This window comes from Gossypium hirsutum, chromosome D11 (assembly GCF_007990345.1).
Source record: "Gossypium hirsutum isolate 1008001.06 chromosome D11, Gossypium_hirsutum_v2.1, whole genome shotgun sequence".
Classification (NCBI taxonomy): Eukaryota; Viridiplantae; Streptophyta; class Magnoliopsida; order Malvales; family Malvaceae; genus Gossypium; species Gossypium hirsutum.
This window is the reverse complement of record NC_053447.1, coordinates 63170834-63176764: the sequence shown is the minus strand read 5'-3', so window position 1 is coordinate 63176764 and position 5931 is coordinate 63170834. Positions and strand designations below refer to the sequence as shown.

The window sequence follows — 5931 nt, the reverse complement described above, 5'->3', positions numbered from 1 at the left end:
CCACCCAACCTTAAAACTATATCTCTCATGTAAATTTATTGAATAAGATTTTTTTATTACAAATAATTTGAAGTAAAAACAAAAAAAAATGGGAAGAAAATTTGTTGGTTTCTTGATAAAATTTTGATAAATAAGAAGATAATGCGATTAAGCGCATTCGAAATCACGTCTTCTTGTATTGATAATAATATTCATGTCAATCGAGCTAAAACTGAATCAAATGCGTATGTTGATTTTTAAACAATAAAAATTTCGAATTGAGAAAGAAAAATCATAAATACTAAGGACAAATTGAAGTATCACATCAAATGAACGTCTACAAATTTCGTATTTGAATTTTCCTCAAATAAAAATCTTAAGTGAAAAGATATGTGAAATGTCAATTCATAGGTTATTTTGCTCCATGAAGATTTCATTTAATGCGTGCACGACTTTGAACATTTTGTTTCGGTCTCCAAAACTGACGTGACTGTAAACCATTTTTGTTGTAATAATAGTCATACATCTTTAAAACAACACCCTGAACCAGCCAGGTGCCGATCATGACAGTGCAACGCAAGAATTTAGAAAGGTCATAGCATGTGCAAAGCCAAGTCATTGTTGAAGTTTCATCAGCTGAATTTTTCCATTTTCCACTTTCCAGGAAGTTACTTTCCTCACAAAACCAGCACCTGAAAATTCCATTTCCCTTTTTAATCACTGCGTTAGATTCAATGATCTCAAGGTTCATATTTCATAGTTCTTTCATTTTGTTGAACACCTAGTGGGAGAGACTCAATGATTTCACCACTTTTTCATAGCCATCTTTGCCTGTTTATCCTTGCAAGCATCCTTTGGATTATTGCAACAGTTGAGGCTCAAGCAAATGTAACTGTAGGCAAGTCGCTTGCTGCAGATGATACAAACACCACCTGGCAATCGCCATCAGGTGTTTTTGCCTTTGGTTTTCACCCCATTACTAGTAAAAAAGATCGGTTTCTTCTTGCAATCTGGTATGCTAATATACCAGAAATAACTATAGTCTGGTATGCTAATAGAGATAACCCCGAAACCGATAGAGGATCGACGGTGGAACTCACCGAGACCGGTTTTCTTGTTCTTAACGACTCTAAAGGAAAAGAGTTGTGGAGGTCTGAGAGGGCTACTGATGATTTTCAATTGTCCCATGCAGCCATGCTTGACACGGGGAATTTCGTTATTGTCAGCAAAAACTCAACCAACATATGGGAGAGCTTCAACCATCCAACTCATACCATCTTACCGTCTCAAGAATTGGGTGTTGATGGCAGTCTTGTATCAGCCCAAACAAATTATGGTAAGGGAAAATATCAACTTCGTTTCAAAACTAATGGATCTCTTGTGCTTAATCAAATAGATATGTTCACTGGCAAACCTTACGAAGAATACTTTAGTTTCCCCTCGGGAAACGGTTCTCGGTTGGCCTTCGACAACGACACGGGGGATATTCTAATCTGGAATTCGAATGGAACTCTAGTCGACAATGTGACAAAAGATGTTGAGCCAAGACCAGACTTATACTACTACAGGGCGACACTTGACCTTTATGGAGTTTTCACTTTGTATTCTTATCCAAGGAACCCCAGTGGTGGTGCAAGCTGGTCTGTGTCCAAGGCTTGGCCACCGAACATATGTCGTGCGTTTGTCGGTTCAGCACTTTCACGTGGACAGAATAGATATGGAATTGGCCCTTGTGGTTGTAATGGCATCTGCGAACTTATCGATGCGAGGCCAAATTGTTCATGTCTCCCTGGATTTTCTTTCTTGGATGACAATAATCACTATGCAGGCTGCAAACAAGATTATGCAGGCGACCCTGGAGATTGCAGCCCCGATGGATCCACCATTGGGGAAGACCGGTTCGAATTCCAGAATATTTCATTTGTTAATTTTCCATTGAGTGACTATGGAATATTTTACCCTGCAACTGAGTTGGAATGTCAGCAATCTTGTCTTCGTGACTGTTCTTGTGCAGTTGCCATTTATCCAACTACAAAGAATAATGGCAATGCAACTTGTTTTAAAAAGCAACTTCCGCTTTCAAATGGGCACAGAGAAGATGGTCTTGATAGTACAGTTCTAGTTAAGGTACTTAAGTCCGATGCCTCAAAGAAACAACCGGATGCCTCAAAGAAAAAACCGGCCACGCCGAGTAATCAAGCTATTGTGATCCTTTCGGTTCTCTTAGGCACCTTTGGAGTTTTAGCTGCAATTTCTCTAATCTTCTTCTGCTTATTCCGAAGAAGACTTCACGACTTAAATGGTGTTCGTAGTCCTAGCAGAAGAGATTTAGAGACTAATCTGCAGTTTTTCACATACAAATATCTCGAGCATGCCACGAACCGGTTCAGTGAAGAACTTGGAAGAGGAGCTTTTGGCACCGTTTATAAAGGAATTGCCATCAATCTATGGAAATTGTGTTGCAGTGAAAAAACTAGACAAGTTTGCTCAAGATGGTGAAAGGGAATTCACAACTGAAGTGAAGGTCATCGGCCAAACTCACCACAAGAACTTGGTGAGGCTAATTGGCTACTGTGATGAAGCTGAACATAGACTTCTGGTCTATGAGTTCATGCAAAATGGCTCATTGTCAAGCTTCCTTTTCGGAGTTCCAAGGCCTAGTTGGCAACAAAGATTGCAAATTGCGTCAATGATTGCAAAAGGCCTTGCATACTTGCATGAAGAATGCAGCAAACAAATCATCCATTGTGACATAAAGCCACAAAATATACTATTGGATGAGTCCTTCACCGCAAAAATATCCGATTTCGGGTTGGCAAAGCTTCTGATGAACGACAAAACCCGAACCAAGACCGGCATACGAGGGACTAAAGGCTACGTAGCACCAGAATGGTTCCGAAACACCCCGGTTACTGTCAAGGTTGATGTTTACAGCTTTGGGGTGATGTTGTTGGAGATCATATGTTGCAGAAGATGTGTGGAAGTTGAAATGGAGGAAGCAGCAATATTAACAGATTGGGCTTTCCAGTGTTACAGCGAAGGGATGATTGGAAAACTGGTTGAAAATGATGAAGAAGCTAGAAATGATGTTGAGACATTGGAGATGTTATTAAAAGTGGCTATTTGGTGTGTGCAAGAAGATCCATTGTTAAGGCCTTCCATGAGGATTGTTGCAATGATGCTTGAAGGTGTTGTCCAAGTTCCTAATCCACCATGCCTTTTTCCACTCAATTCAATGTCAATGTCTGTGTCTACGAAAATGATCTAGTTTTGAATGTTGTTAAAACTGGACTGGGAATAGGTTAAAAAAGTAGTACAATTTCCAACAGCTTATTTTTAGTTAATTTTAGATAATGGTTAGTAGTAGTAAACATATCTAGTTTTAGTCATTTATTTGTTTCGTTTTAGATAATGATTTAGTGTTGATGAATATGTTGTGTTCCATGGAAACATACGTGGAAAGTAGCTTAGTGGATTTAGCTCTTTCAATAAAGAGTTAAGTACATCTATTTTCACAAGTTTATTTATTGCTATTTTTGCTTGCTTTTTTTTTTATGGAATACAATGTCAGGTTCTCCGATTGTTCAATCTTTTTATTTATCAACTTTATTTTGTTGGAGAAGCTCGAAAATGCGAGAAAAAAGCTTTTGTGTTGGTTGCAATGGAACTCTCAAATGTATAGGAACAACTTAGAATGGTATGAAGAAACTTGTAAGCAATAACTAAAGTGTTGGAGGATGTGTATGAATGTTCAAGGTGAGGACTACTAGCACCAATGAAACAAATCCTTCAAATATTCTTGAGAATGGCGAGTCATGAAGGAAGTGGAGGATCAAGTGGTAAAATTAAGAAATAGCAACGAAAGAAGAGATTGAGGCTTTAGACAAAAACAAGACATGAGACTTGTTACCTAAACTAAAAATGTGTAAGCCAGTCACTTGCAAATGGATCTTTCGTTTGAAGAAAAGGTCAAATTGTATCATAGACAAGTTGAAACCGAGTGAGTTTTCTCAAAACTATGAATGGGACTATAAGGAAACATTTAGCCAGTAGTTAAAATGGTGACGGTGCAATCAATTATTTCATTTGCTGCTTTTAAAGGTTGAAAACTATGACAACTTGAAGTAAAAAGAATTGGATCATGATGTATTTATAGAGCAACTTTTAACTTTGGCTCTAAGCAAATTTAAAATTACGTCTATTGTTGGAAGAAAGCATTCTAAGGCTTAATGCAAGCATCAAGAGCATATGGTAGGGTAAATTTGCTTAATATCTCCTCATTCGTGGTTTTAGAGTTTTTGACTCCCATCTTAATTTATGTATAAAATTAGAATCAAATGAATATATTATAGTATTATCGAATGTTGATAATATACAGAGATAATGAATAAAAAAAATTCCAATTTGAAGAATAATTTGTCTATCTGTTTTGGGATGAAAATTTTGAGGGAGATTGGATTTTTTTTTTGTCTAATGGCTGCTCATTGTTAGGGGTTTAAAAACTTTTTTTTTTCTCCTGTATTTTATAAAATATAAATGACTATTTATTTTAGACTATTCTTATTAGAATTCTAAAAATGGTTTGGATTAATTGGGTGAAAAAGCCTTTTTTTGTTCTTTTAGAAATAGTAAACCCAATGACCGACGACTTTGACCATGTTGTTATACCAAATATGACTATAAAATTTGTAAAGTGGGTCCACACTCATTCACTCCATTTTCAATATTTTTAATTATAAAAATATGTATAATTATATTGTATGAACTTATCAAGGTAAATAATAAAAGCAGAAATGTTAAGAACTAATCTGTACTTTTCTTTTTTCTCGATTATTTACCTGTTTTTTTTATCTTTATAATACTTTATTTTCAATTATCAATTCCAAGCACTTTTTCACAATTTTCTTAAACTTTTATTTTTATTCAATTTAATCTTTAAAACTGTAACAATCATATTTTACACGTTCAAACCCCAAACCTTTAATCTCATCCTTATACAACCGTCAATCATCTATATTTATAAAAATTTCATGACAATTTCAACACATTTGCATTTTAGTCCCTAATTCAAAACTAACAAAGTTTACTTTACAAAATGGTTTTATTTCATAATAAAGCTTCAAACTCAACCATTTAACATCAAAAACCTCAAAAATCAACAATGATAACTTTTTAAAACTTTGAAAGTTTTATGATTTAATACCCAGACTAGTTAGATTGAGCTACAACGCTCTTCAATCTATAAAAATTACTAAAAACATACCTTAATTAAACTTCCGTGCAAAGAGGAAAACTTGACCGAACGTGAAGCTTTCAAAACTGGTGTCTTGTGTTTTTGGTTCGAAAATTGGGTGGTGAATTAAAATGATGATGATGGTTTCCTTTGTTTTTATGTTTTATTATCATTTACTTTTTATTTTTAATTTAATTTTTAACATATAATTTAAACAAAAAGCTAAACATTAACCGTCCACTTAAAAGAAATGTAGTTTAATTACCACTTAAACCCCTGCACAATTTTTAATTGAACCTTTTATCTAGTAAAATCAATAGTGATTAATTTTTTAAAATTTTTACGATTTAGTCCTTATACCTTAATTATCGAACCAAAATTTAATTCACCTATATAACAAATCCATAAATATTTAATAAAAATATTTACGGGCTTGATTTATAGAAACGATGTCTCGATACCTCATTTTCCAAAATCATTGACTTAAGGTTCAAACCACTTGTACTTTAATTAACCGTCCAATTAGTAAATTTTATCAAATCAAAATTCACTACTATACTATATTATTTGACTCGTAAATATTAAATAATAATATTTATGAATTCACTCGTTGGGATTATGGTATTAAAATCACTATTTCCGACACTATTAAAAAATGATTGTTACATAGGGAATACTTGTAGGATGAATTTTTTCAATATTGTGAAGATTATGGCATT

The 5931-nt window shown here is 34.4% G+C and overlaps 1 pseudogene; it reads left to right on the top strand.

The window, feature by feature from the left end:
- The first annotated feature begins 527 nt into the window (after nt 1-527).
- Nucleotides 528-3413, top strand: LOC107939872 (G-type lectin S-receptor-like serine/threonine-protein kinase LECRK1; annotated as a pseudogene).
- Nucleotides 3414-5931: the final 2518 nt, after the last annotated feature.